Source organism: Panulirus ornatus, chromosome 1 (genome assembly GCF_036320965.1).
Source record: "Panulirus ornatus isolate Po-2019 chromosome 1, ASM3632096v1, whole genome shotgun sequence".
Taxonomy (NCBI): domain Eukaryota; kingdom Metazoa; phylum Arthropoda; class Malacostraca; order Decapoda; family Palinuridae; genus Panulirus; species Panulirus ornatus.
Window position 1 is genome coordinate 89906334 of NC_092224.1, and position 20796 is coordinate 89927129.

Genomic DNA, 20796 nt, shown 5'->3' on the forward strand with positions numbered 1-20796 from the left:
ATATATATATATATATATATATCGTTAATGATATAGCCTTCATTTATGGCTTCCAGTTAATGGCATCTCAGCTAATTTAAAAAGTGTTGGTATGAAGCGCACATCGCTGAAAATAGCGAGAGAAACAGCAAGGAATTTTATAGTTATGTTTGGAGCAAGACAGTTATCACCCAGTCTACCGGTCCATTGATTATAGAAGACACCGAGTTAGCACACGACGAGGAAAATGTTACGACATCTGTATTTAATGGTGAGTCTCTCAGCCGGATTCGACCCCCGGAGGACACGTTCATCAGATGCAGTCCCATGGCTTGAGGAGGAGGATATATTGTGACAGCGACGATACGCGGTCGAGACACACACACACACACACACACACACACACACACACACACACCAGGAAACAGAATGAAGGAATGTATCCGAGACAAATGAAAGAAGTTAGTTATGAGGTAGACAAATGAAAGAAGCTAGTTATGAGGTAGACAAATGAAAGAAGCTAGTTATGAGATAGACAAATAAAAGAAGCGAGATATGGGATAGACAAATGAAAGAAGCTAAATACGAGAGAGACAAATGAAAGAAGCTAGTTATGAGACAGACGAATGAAAGAAGCTAGCTATGGGACAGCAAAGCCCTTATCTAAACTTCCTAAATAACTCTAAATATGGGATAGTGAAGTTCCAGACGACTCTTCTCAAGAGCTCACTTTATACAAAGAAAATCCCTCAACACAGGAGGCTTGAGTGATGACACAAGCGCTTGCGTGGGTATAGACTGTGCAAGTATTTCTCCACGTAAACATGTGTCTTTGCCTCTCTCTGTGGTCTGATCTCTTGTGTCGCCTATCGCCGTGAGGGAAGACCTGGTGGTGTATGGTGTTGCTGTTTGTATGCCTTTGTGGTCGATGCGGAATACAGTAGTCACTGTAGACCAGTTGTAGTGATGTATGTCATGATACAGTAGCGCAGTAGTGTGGTGCAATAGATGGAGTCACAGTTCAGGAGGATAGTTAATGTGGTCCACCCAATGCAGTTCAAGTACTACAGTGCATTTGATGGGGTCTAGCGTGTAGCACTCACCATGACCGTATTTCACCGTATTCCTGTTGCGGTGACAGCGCAGTGCCACGTCTAACCGTAACCCGATCTTTTAGTCACTGTTGAAGGAGTACTTGTCGTCCAGGGATAAAGTCTATGGCATCGTAGTTTCGCTCCCGTTTACGATACAGTGTTGTGTTTCCTCCGTTGAAGTAACGTGATGCGATCCTTGGATTCACTCTCCACCCTCCATTACTAACCCATCTGTGGGCCGGACAACCTCACACGTAGTGTGTGTAACAGATACGGAACAAAGACATTGCAAAATAAATAGTGGCGGAGGAAAGCGCCGCCGGACACAGACACATGGATGGTAGGAACAGACAAGGATACCAGACCAGACATAGACACAGGGATGGTAGGAACAGACAAGGATACCAGACCAGACATAGACACAGGGATGGTAGGAACAGACAGGGATAACAGACAGGACACAGACACAGGGAAGGCAGAAACAGACACGGGGGACGAGGAACAGACAGGGATAACAGTCAAGACCAACAGGAAATATTGTGATGATGGGAGGAAGTTCTTGGGATGTCTGGAGGTAGGCTGGTGTGGTCGGGTCGGGTCGCCCGCCTCCGTTGTTTTCCATACCCCGTCATCAGCGAAAAAAGTCCCTGGATTATTACTTTTTTCAAATCAAGTATTACTGTGATTTTTTTTTTTTGCGGTGTTATTAAAGGAGGAGAGGAAAAAAAAAAGAAAGAAAGAGAGGAAGAATATCTTGCTTCACGCTCCTTTCTTGTAACTGCACGGTCAGAATTTGTGGGCTTTTGAAATACTACTGTGATGATCATGATGATGAGGAGCAGGAGCAGGAGGATGAGGAGGATAAGAAATGATACTGATATCGGGGATGATGATAACCCTCGGCTTTCCTGCTCTGCTTTGTATACTGAAAGTCAAAGACCTTCTGGTCGGTGGAGCAGCTGACGCAGTTGTTCATGGATCGTCTTCTTCGTCAGTTATCAGCAGTGATGATCCTTAAGGTTCTCTTCTTACCTCTATATTGCCTCGATTCTTCCCTTTATCGATGACCTTCGTTTGACAGTCACCCCACCTCACTCCTGTCCTTATCACTCATCCCTGCAACAGGGGCTTAAGGGGGAACGGAGATGGGCAAAGACAAGGGCCTGTGCCAGACTAAGACCCTGGCAGGTCTTGAACAACAAATTTGTACTCTTCACCTTCCCGTGCAGGCCAGAGACCTCACTCGATCATCCTGTTCCTCGCTGTACCTCGACTACTTCCCTCGATCCGGACCTGGACAACATCTCTCTGCCGGGCAGACATAACCTAGGTAGATGCAGTTCATGCAAACTTTTTGCTTTCATCAATTTATTTCTCAAAACTTCCTCTTCCTCTTGATTCGTTAGAAGGAGTCTATTAGAGATCTCCTCGACTCTGTCAATACATTTGTCATTAAATTTCACATCTAACGCTTTCAAGGAACTCCGTACCACTGAAATAAAAAAAAAGAGTGAGGGGGTAATCCTGTTCAGGTCTCAACAAACACATCATCGTCGAGGGGATTCTTGAGCTGAAGAGGAGGTTGATCTGTGTCTGCAGCCGGTACTGCTCCGCAGAACTGATGACCTCTGCTCCACTGTCCCTCTCTTTGCCTTGTCAACTCTTCCAAGTTTACAGGTTTCTTTTCCTTTTCGTACTTGGTCTTCACTTCCTGCATAAGCGAGGTAGTACCATGAACAGGCGAAGAAAGGCAGAATTTGCTCATATCCATTTTCTAACTGTCATGTGCAATGCATATAACAATGTTCCAATGCATTCTATCCCGTGCACGTACTTCACCCTCCTGTATGTTCAGGCCCCGATCACTCAAAACCTTTTTCACTCCATATTTCCATTTCCAATTTGGTCTCCCACTTTTCCTTGTCCCTTTCACTTCTGATACATTTATCCTCTTTCTCAATCTTTCCCCACTCATTCTCTCCATTTGTCCAAACCATTTCAGCACACCTTCCTCTGCTCTTTCAACCACATTCTTCCTAGTACCACACCTTTCTCTTACCCATTAATCATTTATTCTATCAAACCACTTCACGCAACATATTGTCCTCAAACATTGCATTTCCAACGCATCACCTTGCATCCAAATAAAACATCGTTGAAACTACCATACCTTCCAACACAGCCATTTTCGCTCTCCCAGATAACGACCTGTCTTTCCGCACATTCTGCAATGTTTTAACAACTCTCTTCCCTTCACCCACCTTATGGCTTGCTTCTACTTCCATGTTTCCATTTGCTGCCATAGTCACTCCCAGATATCTAAAACACTTCACTGCCCTTAGTTTTTCTCCCTTCAAACTCATAGCTTCAACTAACCTGTCCCTCTGCCCTGCTAAACCTAATAACCTTTTTTTTTTTTTAATCACGTTTACTTTAAACTTCCTTCTTTCATACACTCTCCCAAACTCAGTCATCCTCTCCCCATGTAGACTGCATACTCGCCCCATTCTCCATGACCCTTATATTCACCTCCCTCATCACCATATCCATAAATGAATTAAACAGCCATGGTTACATCACACACCCCTAATGCAGACTAACATTTCCTTGGAACCAATCACTCTCCTCTCTTCTTTCTCATACACACGCTTTGCGCCCTTCCTAAAAGCGTCTTACTGCTTCTAGCAGCTTTCCCCTCACACTGTATATTCTTAAGACCTTTCACAAGGCATCTCTATCAACCCTATCATATGCTCTCTCTAAATCTCTAAATGTCACACAAAAATCACTTTATTTCACGAAGTTTTTTGGACACATGATTCAAAGAAAACACCTGATCCACACATCCTCTCCCACTTCTGAAACCATATTGCTCCTTCCCTTTCTGGCGCTCTGTATATGCCCTCACTCTCTCAATCAGTACCCTACCCAACAACTTATCAGGTACGCTTAATAACTTGTACCAGTGTATTTGGAACACTCCTTTGTTCCCCTTGCCTTTATACTATGGTACTAACCATGCATTCCATCGATCCTCATGCACCTCATAATGAACCATAGATACAGTGGAAATCTTAACTAACAAAACGACAACAACGGTCACCCCCTTCCTTAAGAAATTCAACTGCAGTGCTATCCACCCCAACTGCTTTGCCACATTTCATCTTACGCAAGGCTTTTACCACCTCTTCTCTCTTCACCAAACCATATTCCATTATTCACTTAACATACCACACCCACCCAAACACCCTAGACCTCCCACCCTATCATCAAAAACATTCAACAGTCCTTCAAAATACTTATTCCATGTCCTAATACCTCATACCTACCTCTTACCGAAACATCTTATTTCTCCTGAAGTTTACAGATACACGCCGATCCCAAACCTTATTTGCCCTCTTTTTCAACCCCTGCACCTTCCTCTTCACCTCCTGTCGCTTCATCTCGTATATTTTCCAGTCATTTACCCTCCTTTCTTGTAAGTGTCGCCCCATATGCCTCTCTCTTCTCTTTCACCAGCAACATCCCTTCGTTATCATACCAGTCACTACTCTTTCTAACCTGCCCACCTCCCACCTTACGCATGCCACGCGCTTCTCTTGTACGTGCCAGCACTGCTTCCTAATGTCCCTGCCATTCCTCACCCACTCCCCCAAGCTTCGCTTACTCTCACCTCCTGCCATTCTACTTTCAACCTTTCTTGGTATTTCTCCACACAAGTCTCTTTTCCAAATGCACTTATTTTAACCACTCATATCTGACCTGTATCGTTTCCTCTTTTCCGAAAACCTCAACAAATCTTCACCCTCGCCTCAGCAAATCTTCACCCTCGCCTCCGCTAGCTGCCCCTCTCACCACATTCACATCTACCAGTCTTCATTTTGCTCTCCTATTAGTTAGTATGTAACCCGCTAACGCCCGCTGTACATCTTGTCTGCTCACATGTGATAATAATAATACCCCGCGGCATGGAAGACAGAATATGTCACTCCACTGCCCAAATCCACCAACTCAGAATCTCTTGATAGCTTACGACCAGTTGAAATCACTCCAGCCCCCAAGTCTGATTCGGTAGACCCTCAGCAGTTTGGACATGAAGTCTTCCTCCACCCACCCGTTTTAGTCGCCTTATACGACGCGCAAGAGGTACGTGGGCATTATCCTTTCTATCTTATACCCAAGGATATATATATATATATATATATATATATATATATATATATATATATATATATATATGGCATTAGCAGGTATATATTTTAGCAATGAGCAGGGAGCAGAAGTATGTGAATGACACGATATAGAAAATGGAGAATAGACGTAGATTTTTTTTTTTCTGGAAGTAATTTTATTTCCCTGTCAATCTTTTACCTTTCCTCAACCCCATGTATTCTTTCCAAAATTTCATGTCTTACGTCGATCTGGTTTTCAATTTTTTTATTTTCATATTTTCTATTCATCTCTTTTCTCAGTTATGATAAAAGTTCTTATGTAACGTAATGTAGTTCATATCTTGGTAATACTCCTGTGGTTGTGTTTGGGGCCATCCGTTTTCTTTCCTCCTCTGGGACGACATTAACTCCAGGTTGGCAAGGCTTCTCGCCATAGATCGTGTACGTGAAATCAGCAGCAGTTTATAATATACGTGCAGTACGCTTGTAAGCTAACTACCGGGAAGTGACGGTGTACGTACATGTGCCGGCCATCTCTACATACAGTATAAGTTAAGTAAATCAAATCGGTTGTTCACACATCACATACCCGGGTGTTATGTGTCACTATCAGTTTGTATTCATCGATTTTTCGTTTGCAGCTTTGTGTTGGTCGGTTGATACGTTCTGTATAAGTCTTATGGGCATGTTGATTAACATTTGTGCCCATAGAAAATGAACCGATACATGGGGTAGTGAGCCAGGCGGTGGTGTACAACAGGTTAGTCAAGTGAGCGATGCAGAGGGCAGCGAGCGAGGCTGTGTACAGACAATTAGCGAGGCAGTGCTCGGGTAGTTAGCGAGGCGGTGCACGGGATAGTGAAACAGGCGATGCACGGTATAGTGAGAGAGGCGATGCCAGGTGATGCACGGAGTAGCAAGCGAAACAGTGTAGTGGACAGCGAGGTAGGCGGCGCGCGGAGTAGTGAGCTAAGTGGTGCTCCTGAAGAGAACGGATAGCAAGGGAGGCGGTGCACGGGCTAGAGAGCTAAACGAGGCATGGGATAGTGAGCGAAGTTGTGGACGAGTAGCGCGCGAGGTGCTCGGGCTAGTGAGGGATACGATGCATGGGATAATAAGCGAGGCGGCCGCTTACTATCCCGTGCATCGTCTGGCTCACTAGCCGGTGCACGAGGGTAGTGAGGTAGGTGGTGTATGAGGCAGAGTGAGGAATTGCATGAGGTAGCGAGGAAGGGCGATACATAAGGTTATGTGATGTGTGGCGTAGGGATAGTAAAGTGGGTGACGCATGTGGTAATTAGGTGAGCAGTGCACGGAGTAGTGAGGTGAGTGGTGCACGGGGGTAGCAAGGTAGAGTACTGGGGGTAGTGAGGCAGGTGGTCTACAGAGTAATTAATTGGGCGGTGCACGAAGTAGTGAGCCATTTGGTGCACTTGGTAGCGAACCAGGTGATGCACGGGGTACTGAGCGAGGTGGAGCACAAGGTAGTGAGCGAGGCGCTGTACTGGGCAGTGAGCCAGGCGATGCGTGGAATACTGAGCCAGGCGGTGCAAGGGAAGTGAGCGAGGCGGTGCACGAGGTAGTGATTGAAGCGGTGCACGGGGTATTGAGGTGGATGGTGTACTGTGGTGGGCGGTGCACGGAGTAATGAGTTGGCTAGTGCACGGACTAATGAGGGTATGAGGTAGGTAATACGTGGGGGTAATGAGGAGGATGGTGCACAGGGCTTTAAGGTGGGTGGAGCACGGAGTAGTAATTTAGAGACTGCTTGGAGTAGTGAGTCAGACGGTGCATGGGATTGTGAGCCAGGCGGAGCACGGGTTAGTGATGGCACGGCGTGGTAGTAAGACTGGGAGTGCTCGGGGTAGTGAGCCAGGTGGTGCACGGCGTAGTAAGGCGGAGAGTGTACGGGTTGTGCGGCTAGCCAGGCGGTGCACGTGTAATAAGCTAGGCTGTACTAGGCAGTGAGCCAGATGGTGCAGCAGATAGACCCAGGGGTAGAGTACATGTGGTAGTGAGCCAGGGTAATGAGGCAGGCGGTGCACGGTGTAGAGAGACTGGCGGTGCACTGGGTAGTGAGCGAGGCTGTGCATGGGGTAGTGAGCCAGGCGGTGCACGGAGCCCTACTGATAACTTGGCCGCCATCAGTGTGAGGTGTGGGTACAGCAGGCCGATGTACGATGCTTGGCCGTCAGGCGAGGTAACCCCACAGTTGTTGGGGAGGGAGGGTGTCAGGCTTGGTACCCCCATGGGAGGGCGTCAGGCGAGGTATCCCCCAAGGGAGGGTGTCAGGCGTGGTACCCCCATGGGAGGCGATGAGGTACAGCCCAGAACAATTTCTCTCTCCAGTAAGCAACAAAATGTTTTCCCACGGAGAATATATATATATATATATATATATATATATATATATATATATATATATATATATATATATATATTTTTTTTTTTTTTTTGACATGTTTATATAACACGCTCGTTGATTTTAGTCTCAGTTACAATATCCATTAGTTACTTCCCGAATTACCTTCACTCAAAAAGAATTAACATATAAATTGGCAGTGGCAGTATTTTACAACTGCAAGATTTTCGATAAGATGCCGGATTGGAAGATTGAAAGATTTTGAATTGCAATGCCATACCTTCATTTTGCTTCTCTCAAGCTCTTTATATTCTTTATGTAACTATTGTGAAAACCAGTCTTTGTGAGGGACTGATTACGCCGCTAACATAGACGGGCTAACCTAACGTAGCCTAACCCAACGAAACATTAACATGCAAGAGTTTTTGCAAAAGTAGGAAAAAAAAAAGTAATTAATCGGTGTTTGAGGCAAGGGATGTGCTAGTGTATGATACTAGCCTCATCAAGCATGCACCAGATAGTGCATGAATAATGAAGACTCCAGGTTAATTATATAATGATATGAAGTCTCTCACTCAAAATGGAGCGGATCCTTGCCTAGCCTAGCCTAGCCTAGCCTTGCGTCGTAGTGGTCTCCCACGCAACCTTAACCTCACATGATGGACAACGGAGGTGCTGAGTCTGTCTTGTCCAACTCCTTAACATCCTTAAGGAGGCTCTGACTTAACTATGGATAAGCAACCACTTGCAGAATATTATTACAGAAGTTGAGATATTCGGTTACAATTATGGTCTTGTTGATTACCGAACCACAGGGTTAACTGGATCTTTATGAGTTTTTACATTTGCTGGATTGATTATACACTTTTTTTTTTTTGCAGGATTGGACTTAAAGGGATCCGCTGTACGGAACATACGATTAACCATCTGGCACTGCCATATTCCATATTATTCATACATTACGTTTTTCACTATCAGCACGAATCGTGTGCTGTTTTTCCGAAAGGGATTCAGTGGAAGATACAAAAAGCAAAACTGGCAATTGAGATGAAAAACTTATGTACTAATTTGCATACCAAAATAGTACTCTCATACTTAAGAAGAAAAAAAAAAGAGCGAGGAGGTAGAAACGTAAGGAAGAATAGAGACAGGGTTGGCGGGTGCAAGAGAAGCCTAGCCTCCGACAGCTTACATGTTTATATGAGTCCGGCCATCTGGTGTGTGTGGTCTGGCGGCCGTCTGGGGCATGGGCGCGCCCCCGGAATACACTGATGCTCATAATCATGGCAATTGGCAGGTCATCTCATGAGAGATTCAGGTGCAGCTCTCGGTAATTGCATCCTTCCCGGGGGTCACTGCATCGGTCGGGTTAACAGGGATTTTGATGATATTCCGAGTTTTATAACCTGTGCTGCAGGCAGTGAGGGATAGAGAACGTCGGGAAATATTTCACAGCGCAGGGTCTGCGGGGAGGTGCTCGCTGATGGCCGTCTCGTTCGCGGAGCTGCGGGCGACTCCCGAGTGAAGACCGGGCTTGCTAAATAACAGATGAGCAATTTGCTCCTTCTCTCATTCGGAATGAGTTCCTGCACTTAGCATTTGAAGGGTCGCGTCCTCTCCTCTCCGCGGATGGCAGAAAGGGAAGACCGCAAGTCATTAGCAGTTGGAAACAGTTTCATTCTTTTTTTTTTGCATGACCGAGGTGAGGGCATGCGTAGGAATGCGTCGGCGCGTGAACTAATGTTTGGCATACTAAATGAACTCTGCCACCACTGTCGACACCCCCAAGACGGTGGCTTTATTAACAGGAGGCACCCAGTGTTGGATCCAATGTTTTTAAGATTTAATTCTACAAAATGTTGAAAGTAGTGACTACTGTATCGTAGTTTTTCATAAGTACTGTGCGCTATATTATCTGTACGTAGGTTTATGTCGAACCGGTTCCTTCCAGCGTTGGGGATCGAGCAAGTTGTGGAAAGTTTGAATTAGTTTTAAGTATAAAGCGCTGACTTTACTGTCTTGAAAATGTTTATTACAGTTCAGTGTTTAAATCTTAAATTACACCATAATAGGAAAGTTCAGTGCGGGTCAGTATACAGTGCATAAATTTCACTAACGTATAATGTAAACAATATTATCAGTGTTGCCAGACTTAATGGAAGGCAAAATGCAATTCGCTCTACCAAGTGATGTAACGTACAGCCTAATAAAATATCAGACGCATTGCAGTAAATCTGTATCTTGTTGGTCTACTAAATCACTGGAAAAAATTGAGACGGTGGTAATCAGGGTGAATTAGCCGGGCGCTGGTCCATCAAGAAACTATTATGGGGAGAGGCGAAGGCGCTGACGCTGTGGCTCCCAGGTTCCCTGTCTGGTAAAGTTTCGCAGACCTGGGTCAAGAACTATTTACTTTTTTCCCTCCTCTTAAGACGAAGGACTAATTGATCGGCCGATCCAGACCAAAACGATCCAGCTCAAGTTAGTATGGTTTTATATATGCTTGAAAACTAACGGATGATCAGGAAATGATTTTTTTTTTTTTTTTTGCTCAAAGTTGTTACTAACGTTTAATCAGAATTTGGCAGTCGGGGCGGCATGGTTGTTTTTGTCATTCTGAATCATCAAAACAAGATCGCTGTTTATTTCAGAAAAAATAGATAAATAAAAGTGGGTGAGTTGGTTTGCGTTGTACCAAGCACGGTGAAAAGGAGTTAGGTTGTTACAGGGCAAGCTTGTTGTGTGTTACCTCTCCCCTGTAAAGTTGTTATGAGGAGTTAGGGCTACTTCCAGTTGGGTTATTAATCAAGCTTCGTGACGCCCGATTCGCGTAGGATTCAAACCGCTCAACTTCTACGTCATCGGCTTCATTCCTACGTATTAGAGGAAAGTTCAGATCTTCTCCCGAGGGCTCGACCTAAAACTGTGATTTTGGCTGTTGATGCCAGCATTACACACGACCATCTTGGATGGATGACCAAAGATGACATTGGCTGGAAGGTGGGAGGAAGAAGCGTTGCCAAGCGTGTTATTGGAGTGGACACGCGCGTGTCGTGTTAGAGAACGCGTGGAAAATGCACTAATGTGCTTGAATTTATGATCAGTTTTGTAAATAACGACATATTGTAATAAAGCAACGCCTGCAAAGAAAACGAGGCAATTTGTGGGTGGTTATAATAACAGGGTGATGTCCAGCCTGGACCGCCCAGCGTGGCGGCCTTAATGGCGCGCAAATGAAAGATATATATTTTTTTTTCTGTGCCCGTCTATATATCTGATCTGGAAAAAAAGAAATCCGTTTGTAGAAGTTTTATTTAGCAATTTGTTTTTATGATTATTTTCTCTATAGAAGTAAGTGATTAGCGTAACTGACCATTAGGCGCGCGAGGGCCGCCCAGGGTCAAACCTGCCTAGGTTCGAATCCTGGTCGCCGCCGCCGGTCCACAGTCCACCCATCCTCTCCCCTGTGGGGCTGCTCGATGAAATGGGTATCTGGCTTACACACACACACACACACACACACACATATATATATATATATATATATATATATATATATATATATATATATATTATATATATATATATATTTTTTTTTTTTTTTTTTTTTTTTTTTTATACTTTGTCGCTGTCTCCCGCGTTTGCGAGGTAGCGCAAGGAAACAGACGAAAGAAATGGCCCAACCCCCCCCCCCATACACATGTACATACACACGTCCACACACGCAAATATACATACCTACACAGCTTTCCATGGTTTACCCCAGACGCTTCACATGCCTTGATTCAATCCACTGACAGCACGTCAACCCCTGTATACCACATGACTCCAATTCACTCTATTCCTTGCCCTCCTTTCACCCTCCTGCATGTTCAGGCCCCGATCACACAAAATCTTTTTCACTCCATCTTTCCACCTCCAATTTGGTCTCCCTCTTCTCCTCGTTCCCTCCACCTCCGACACATATATCCTCTTGGTCAATCTCTCCTCACTCATTCTCTCCATGTGCCCAAACCATTTCAAAACACCCTCTTCTGCTCTCTCAACCACGCTCTTTTTATTTCCACACATCTCTCTTACCCTTACGTTACTTACTCGATCAAACCACCTCACACCACACATTGTCCTCAAACATCTCATTTCCAGCACATCCATCCTCCTGCGCACATCTCTATCCATAGCCCACGCCTCGCAACCATACAACATTGTTGGAACCACTATTCCCTCAAACATACCCATTTTTGCTTTCCGAGATAATGTTCTCGACTTCCACACATTTTTCAAGGCTCCCAAAATTTTCGCCCCCTCCCCCACCCTATGATCCACTTCCGCTTCCATGGTTCCATCCGCTGACAGATCCACTCCCAGATATCTAAAACACTTCACTTCCTCCAGTTTTTCCCCATTCAAACTCACCTCCCAATTGACTTGACCCTCACCCCTACTGTACCTAATAACCTTGCTCTTATTCACATTTACTCTCAACTTTCTTCTTCCACACACTTTACCAAACTCAGTCACCAGCTTCTGCAGTTTCTCACATGAATCAGCCACCAGCGCTGTATCATCAGCGAACAACAACTGACTCACTTCCCAAGCTCTCTCATCCCCAACAGACTTCATACTTGCCCCTCTTTCCAGGACTCTTGCATTTACCTCCCTTACAACCCCATCCATAAACAAATTAAACAACCATGGAGACATCACACACCCCTGCCGCAAACCTACATTCACTGAGAACCAATCACTTTCCTCTCTTCCTACACGTACACATGCCTTACATCCTCGATAAAAACTTTTCACTGCTTCTAACAACTTGCCTCCAACACCATATATTCTTAATACCTTCCACAGAGCATCTCTATCAACTCTATCATATGCCTTCTCCAGATCCATAAATGCTACATACAAATCCATTTGCTTTTCTAAGTATTTCTCACATACATTCTTCAAAGCAAACACCTGATCCACACATCCTCTACCACTTCTGAAACCGCACTGCTCTTCCCCAATCTGATGCTCTGTACATGCCTTCACCCTCTCAATCAATACCCTCCCATATAATTTACCAGGAATACTCAACAGCGTATATATATATATATATATATATATAGTGTTGACGGGATGGCCTAAATTAGGGCATTCACTAGCCTGTGACGTCTCACAATTTTTTGTTAGTGAATAATCTCCTCAAACAGAGGAAAGTCACACACAAACCCAAATGACATACAATTTTGCATAGATCGTCACTGACAGTCGCTCAAAAAAGGAGTAAAATAATATAAAAACCAGAATTCATCCCCATTTTGGGGTTACCTTTTTTTTTTTCATCTCTTCAATCGGTTCAGCTGGCTTTAAGGCTTATGGGGAATTCAGCAGACACAGTAATGATCGGTGAGATTTGTTAAGATGCTTATAAACATTTTTGAATCGGCGAAGTTTACATGGATCCAGATGATTCTGAAGACTCCCCCATATAATTCAAACCCCCCATATATAAACACTGAGAGTTGACGAAATGTCTTGTGTAATGTTTCAGAGGAGCTTTAACTCCCTATAACACAAGACAGACAGCCTTGAACATAGCTAACGAAAGGGCCATATATATATATATATATATATATATATATATATATATATATATATATATATATATATATATATATATATATATATATATATATTCCTATGAGTCCACGGGGAAAATGAAACACGAAAAGTTCCCAAGTGCACTTTCGTGTAATAATCACATCATCAGGGGAGACACGAAAGTGCACTTGGGAACTTCTCGTGTTTCATCTTCCCCGTGGACTCATAGGAATATCTTGATCACGCGCAAAATTGTGATCCTTTCCAATGTATATATATATATATATATATATATATATATATATATATATATATATATATATATATAAGCCCCCAAGATCAGGTCCGCAATTTTGACCCAGAGTGAGGAACATTCTCTAACGGCATTACACTCGCTGCTGGAGGAGTGAGGTAGGGAGGGATCTTTAGCATGGTCGGCAAGTCTCGGACATGGTTAGCAAGTCGCCACATGACACGGTAGACTTAGTGATGCTTGTAAGAAGTTGGAGACCATCCAGAACGCCGAGAGTTATATAAAAAGAACTTGAGGACTATCAAGAACGCTGACACTGGATGTTGCACATTCCTAAATGGTGGGTTAGTATTCACTCGACCTCCCATATGGTCGATTAGACTTGCAAGTAGTAAGACCTCGGGTGCGTGATGAAAATGTGAAACAGTCAGTACGATGCCCTGTCTTGATATGTACGTCCAAGATAGGGTGTACGATGTAGGGTGTGTTAGGTGGTGTGTCCAGTCGTGAGGGGTGTCCGGGACAGTCCATCCAGGATAGTGATGCCAGCGAAGACGTCCAGAGTACAGTGTTCAAGATTGTGATCCTGGGGTGGAGTGTACGATGTCGGTCATCCATCCCCAGGGTGTCCAGGGTTACGTGTCCAGCTGGGGACACTCGTCTTATCCTAGAGTTGAGGGTTCAGGTTATCCTAGGTTTGAGGGTCCAGGTTGAAGCACCGAGGAGTGTATTAATAATATTTCCTGATGGTCGAGCTTCTGTTCCCCTCCCCTCTCCTTCTCCTCCTACAAATATGCGATTAAGGTTCTCCTCCATCACCCACACCAGACAAGCCAGTTAATGGTCCTCCCCTTCCATACTTAAAAGAACTAATTAACGTTCGAATACAAAACCTAACCAAAGGAGACAAATAAGATCCTCCCTCCCCCCGTCTCCTTATGCAATGAAGCTCATTAAAGCTCCCACCATCTCCCTAATTAATCAAGCCATCCCACCTCTTAATCAATCAAAATGATTAATGTTTTCATCGTAATTCTAACCAGTCACAGCAGTTAAAGGTCCCTCTGTCTCTCCAAACAAACGAGTAATGTTTTCGTTGTTTTCTTGAAAAGAGAAGTTAGTTGAGTTTCCCATAATTTCCGTAACTAATAGAGTCAGTTAATGATCTTTATCTTTTCAACGAAGCAAAGGAAGTTAAGGTTCCATCCATTATTCTAACCAATCAGTCCAATTAAAGGTCTCAACATTTCCCTCCATAAGACAGAAAGCAGTAAGGGCTCTGAACATGTTCGACCAATCAAAAAAGTTAAGGTTTTCACCTTCTCACCAATCAATCAGTCCAGCTTAAAAATCTAGATATATCTAACCAATCAAGTTACTTAAGATTCCCACCATCTCCCGAGCTAATAAAGACGGTCAAGTGCTCCTTCAGTTAAACGAGTTCAGGTTCTTCTTGTCGCCCCCTCATTGGTACAAGCTGGTAGGCCCTAACCAAAGAAGTAAGTTAAGGTTCCCTTGATTTCCCTAACCATTCAAGACAGTTAAGTTTCCCTCCTCCCTTCCCACAAGTCATCCCAGTTAGGGGCCACCATCTTCCCTGACCCCGTACCAGAAAAGACCTTCAGATCTCTCTCTCTCTCTCTCTGGTCCACCCCACACATCAGTCAAGCCAAGCAAAAGCTTCACTCTCTCCCACACATCAATTAAGGCGGCCGAGGCTCTCAATCCGCTGCCAACATCAGTCAAGCCAGGTAAAGCCCCCGCAGCCACGAACACTGTCCCGGGACGAGAGGGAGACGACTATCCCTCCCTCCCCCATGCGCCCGCACTTAGCCACGGTGGTAATAACCATCGCCACCAGAACCGACGATCAAATGATATATCAAGCCTTTTAAACCTGGTGATGATGGAAGCTTGGAGGACGTGTAGGATGCCCCCTCATGCATACTAACCACTTCCAGCTCATCGTAACCCGAATTTGTTTACTTAATACGATGTTTGAGCAAACTTGTATTTATATACTTTTTTTTTCCTCCTTTTTTTTCTCTCTCTGTCTCTCTCTCTCTCTCTCTTCCTGCGGGAGGCGGCGCGGTTGGTACATGGGTAGCTGGTGGCAGGGCCAAGGTGAGACGGTCCGGCCCGGACACCGCCACTACACCCAGGGTCTGTGTTACTCAGACGCAGATCATGTGATATTGCCAGCCATAAAATCTTGGCTGCATTTAGAGTCTTGGTGGCTATTGCTTGTAATTGTGAGCTTCGGCTCTGGCGCTGTCAGGTGGGCAGGTTGTGGCTTCGATTCTACGGTCTTTGTTCCACCAGGCTGTTGCGTTTCGGCTCTCCCTCGCCGTGATCATTGAGGAAGAGACATTCTCTCTCTCTCTCTCTCTCTCTCTCTCTCTCTCTCTCTCTCTCTCTCTCTCTCTCTCTCTCTCTCTCTCTCTCTCTCTCTCTCTCTCTCTCTCTCTCTCTCTCTCTCTCTCTCTCTCTCTCTCTCTCTCTCTCTCTCTCTCTCTCTCTCTCTCTCTCTCTCTCTCTCTCTCTCTCTCTCTCACCCTGCTAACAGCGGTGTCCCTCGCTGTTCCCTCTCTCTCTCATCATCATCATCTCCTCTTCCTTGTCTCCTCCATCTTCTTAAGTCTACCCACTCTCGCGCGGACGATTCCATATAGTTTATACTTCAACTCACTTTCCCTCCTCCCGTCCTCAGTCCTAAGTTCGTTCTTCTTTTTTTTTTTTTTATCTCTCGACCCCAACCCATCCCCCCTTGTTAATCCGGACCTGTTCAGTCAGTACCTCGGCATGAAGAGGGAGGGAGGAACCTGGTCAAATCCAACAGTGCAAAAACTCAGTTCCTACCCATAACTCTTCCCAAATCTCACTCGTTTTCTACTACCATATCTTTAAGCCAATGCTGTTTCAACCTTGTGATAACATAAACATGTTGGACATAACAATAGCTTACCCTCTATCCTGCAAACCCTTTCATAATCTACATGACCAAATCTGCTTCCCAAAGTCTTGAAGGGGTTTATATAGGTGCCAAGATTATCTTACTTGGGAGCAGTTATTCCGTTTATAGAGGGATCATATTTGCTCCAGTATGGTTCTTCTTGCTTCTCTTGTGGAATCAGAAGGCATCAGCCCCATGAACTCTCCTGCAGTCACCTCTTTTTCCCACAACTCATTCACGTCCATTGTGATAAATGCTTCTCTCTCTCTCTCCCTCTGTTCTATGCTTCCCCCCTCCCTCTATTCTACAGGTATTAATTTGGCCACTGCTTTCGTAAGCTGTCTGCATGTATCCCAGCTCCTATTGCCTGGACCTGAGGCGTACATACTGCTACAGCTTCCTTTAGTTTCTGTGTTGGGGACCAGCCACACGAGGACGATCGTGGCGATGCCTCTCTCCCTGTACAGTGAAGCTGTGGAGTTCTCGTGCATGTTCTAGTTGTCTTCCTCCCTATGACGTTTCCACGTTCGAGGGTCAGACCCACAAACACATACAGAGGTCAGGTTAATCCCTGTTATATTCTTATGATTTATATTCGTTATCCTATTCAGTCGAGATGGCCAAGACTTGGGCTCCGTTATGTCCTTGCCACGTCGGATGTCAACAATGAATTCGACCTCTCTTCGTCTGTTCCTGGCACTTCCTCGCTAGCGCGGGAAACTGCGATCAAGAAAGTGTGTGTGTGTGTGTGTGTGTGTGTGTGTGTGTGTGTGTGTGTGTGTTGTGGGTTCGATTCTTTGTGTCTGTTCAACTCTGATGCCTTGCCTAACTAAGCGTCACTGATAACAGTCTACCACTAACCCAAGTGACGGTGAGGAACGTGTGACGGTGATGCTCGACGATTACCGTAAGCCAACCCTTTAACGGAGGAAGGGGGAGGTGTCATGGGAAGGACGGTTAACAAGTGACGCAATGCGTAGTCGGTTGATAAGCACTGTCTGGCGTAGATTGGTCACGCCGACCCGGGGGCGTAGGGCAAAGGGTGAGAGTGAGGGTGGGAGGGAGAGGTCGGGCAAGCCAGGGGTGTCGTCCACCCTCAGCCAGGCACCCAGAGCTTTGGGGGGCGGAGGGCTTAGATCTGGCAGACCGTGGGCTAGCCTCAGCCTGAGCCTATGATGACAAGTCTCACAGGGTCTGTTTTCATGTGTCGTGGATGTTGGATGGTCCAACTTAGGACCAACGCCCGGATGGTTGGTCCACTGTAGGACCAACACCCGGATGGTTGGTCCACTGTAGGACCAATACTCGGATGGTTGGTCCACTGTAGGACCAACACCCGGATGGTTGGTCCGCTGTAGGACCAACACCCGGATGGTTGGTCCACTGTAGGACCAACACCCGGATGGTTGGTCCGCTGTAGGACCAACACCCGGATGGTTGGTCCGCTGTAGGACCAACACCCGGATGGTTGGTCCACTGTAGGACCAACACCCGGATGGTTGGTCCACTGTAGGACCAACACCCGGATGGTTGGTCCACTGTAGGACCAATACTCGGATGGTTGGTCCACTGTAGGACCAACACCCGGATGGTTGGTCTACCGTAGGACCAACACCCGGATGGTTGGTCCGTCGCGATAGGATGAAGGTCCTCACATCCTCAGGTACTTTGACGCTGGCGTATACAAACCAACACAGCACACGGTAGACTCCGGCAGATGCCAGGCGAATTTCGTTCAGCACCTGACTTGGTAATTATTGGCCGGGATGATGATGAACATGTGTTTGTGTAGTGACCTATATTTGTGCTGTACGGGAAGGCAGTCCCACACTGGTATGACCTCCATCTCCTGAATTTTCTCCATCACACTAACTTTATAAACTCCCTGCATGCTGTCCGTCCACATTCGTAGTCTCCACTCATATAAAGTTTTTTTTTCATTTTCTTTACGTTTTTTCCTTACAAGTATTTAGCTTAATTCTACGTTAAAGCCTCTGGTTGCTCTGTCCCTACATCTTTCGTAGAACTGTTCAGTGTCTACGTCATCACGATGGTAATAAACGCTAACACGTGACATGCTGGTATAGATTTTCTTTTTGAGTATAAACCCCGTAAGAGCTTGTGTCTGCGTCTGTCTACATTGATGGTCTAGTTTCTCACAGTCTGTCTTTCTCTGATTGAAATCACCCATTATCCTTTACCCAAAGTCTCTGAGAGTTACCTATCTCGCTGCCTGGCGTACCATCCTGATTGTTCCCTCTCTGGTGATGTGTATTTGTTCTGGTTCATCATAATTTTCCATAGGATTATATATTGTGAACACCACTATGCTCTTCTTTCATACAGTTAATCTTCCCCTCTATGTATTGTGTGAATGGGTCATCTTCCAGTATTGTTTGAAAGGAGAGGTCCTCCTTCTCACTCCCTCCTTGCTGCCATTATATTCCTCTTGACGGAACGAGTTACACCTTATCTCTTTGGTAAGTTTCGTCCCCACAGCTCCAACAACATCAGGTGCATTTTCCCTGATTGGACCCTTGAATATCAGCCCTGTATCCTTTCCTATTTGTCTATTAGTATTTGTTTACGTTACTTTCAGTCTGATATGGTCATCCCTTAACCTTCCTGACCTCTGCTTGTGGTGCTGGCTGGGATCTTCCGTTCTCTTGCCTCATTTGATGTCTCCCGTTGTTTTGCCTTGTTGACTGTACTATTTGCCTTTCTCTCTTTCTCCTCCCTCGGTCAGTTATATCTAATGAAGAACCAGTTCAAAGTTCCGCTATTTTTCTATGTTTCTCTGCCTGCTTAAGTGCTTTCTAACTACATAACTCCACATCGAACGTAATCATTGCTGGCTGTCTCCTCATTTTCTGAATATCGACCCAAATATCGACCAGGTATCCTTGTTTCTTTCATCAGAAAAACTGCGTTTAGCATATTTTTTGGCTTTTAGGAGTGTATTGATCAGCACTCTTTTCCTTCTTCATCATTTCCTTTTCGTCCTGTACAAAATTTCATCAACGATTCACGTGCACCAACCTCCCACTTCACAAATCTTTCTAATTTCAGTGTCACCCACTTGTCTGCCAAATCCTTCAATGTTGATCCGTTCTCCTCAATGCTTCTTTCCTTTCTGTGTCACCAACCACTGGTCTTGGGCACTCTACACTTTTTCTTAAATTTTCCATCTATAAGACTGTATATCTTCCAGATTATTATGCCTTTAACAGCGTTTATTACGCTTTCTCTCCCCGGCTTCACATGATAATCTTCTGTGTAGTACTTCAGTTCCATTGTGTCTATGTCTCAGTTCTGCTGCGTCGGACGTGTTGTTCTGTATCTCGTCATCACTCGCATGTGTTGCCACTGCTCCCTATATAATCACTCGTCGCTGGTCCGTGTGTTATGGACATTACCCATATCCTAAGGACGTCCAGAGACAACACTTCCGACTTGTTTTTCTGATGACTTTCATTTATTGCGCCATCTTGCCTCTGTTTACGTTCCTTCTGGATCCCATCAACTGATCCGATTCAGCGTCCTTTGATCGTAGAATCTAATTTCCTAATCTCTTCTCCCATTCCATAACACTTTTCGTGATGTTTGATTTGATCTCTCAACTTCTATTTATCTTTCACCAACTGCGTCCACTTACGATCCTGCTTCTCAGTAACCGTAAATATAATTCTACCGGCCTTAGAGTCTCAAGTGTTTGATCTCGTATTGCTTCATTGAATTATTTTTTTCCCTCGATTTCTTGAATGACCGCACATAATCGCCTTCCCCTTGCGGCCTGGCCTCTCTCTTGCGGATTGAGTCACCAGCTTGTGGTCATGATGTCTTTTTCCTTCGCCAGAATCCTACAGAAGTTCAAGATCCCTGCTTAGCTTTGGACTTACAGTGTATGAAATCAGTTTTTAGTGTAAATTACATTTTTTTTTCGGTACAAGGAGGTAGTTCTACATTCGTAGGGCGACATCTCATGTACATTTTTTTTTTTTAATCATTCAGTCTTTTAACTTCTTTATGTCGTCTGCAATGATTATATTCTCATTCAGTTGATCCTGTTCGTCCACCATTCTTCTACTACAAAAGAACTTCTTTACATCCTTTCTAACAAGCCGTCTTTTCTTCAGTTTCATGTTATGTCCTTTGGTTTATCTTTCTCTACAATCTTAAGAAGGATTGGTTACTGCCTGTACCATCAATCTGGTTTAAACGTTCAAATTCTGTTACCCTTAACCCCTCACTCTTGTCTCTTCTGTGGGGGGGCAAATTTAAGGCCTCAAGCTTTCCCATGAGACTAAGCTCTCTTACTTCGGGTATCATCTTTGTTGCTTTCCTCTGGACCTTCTCTATTAGCTCTTTGAGCTCTTTCAGGAGCGGAGACCAAA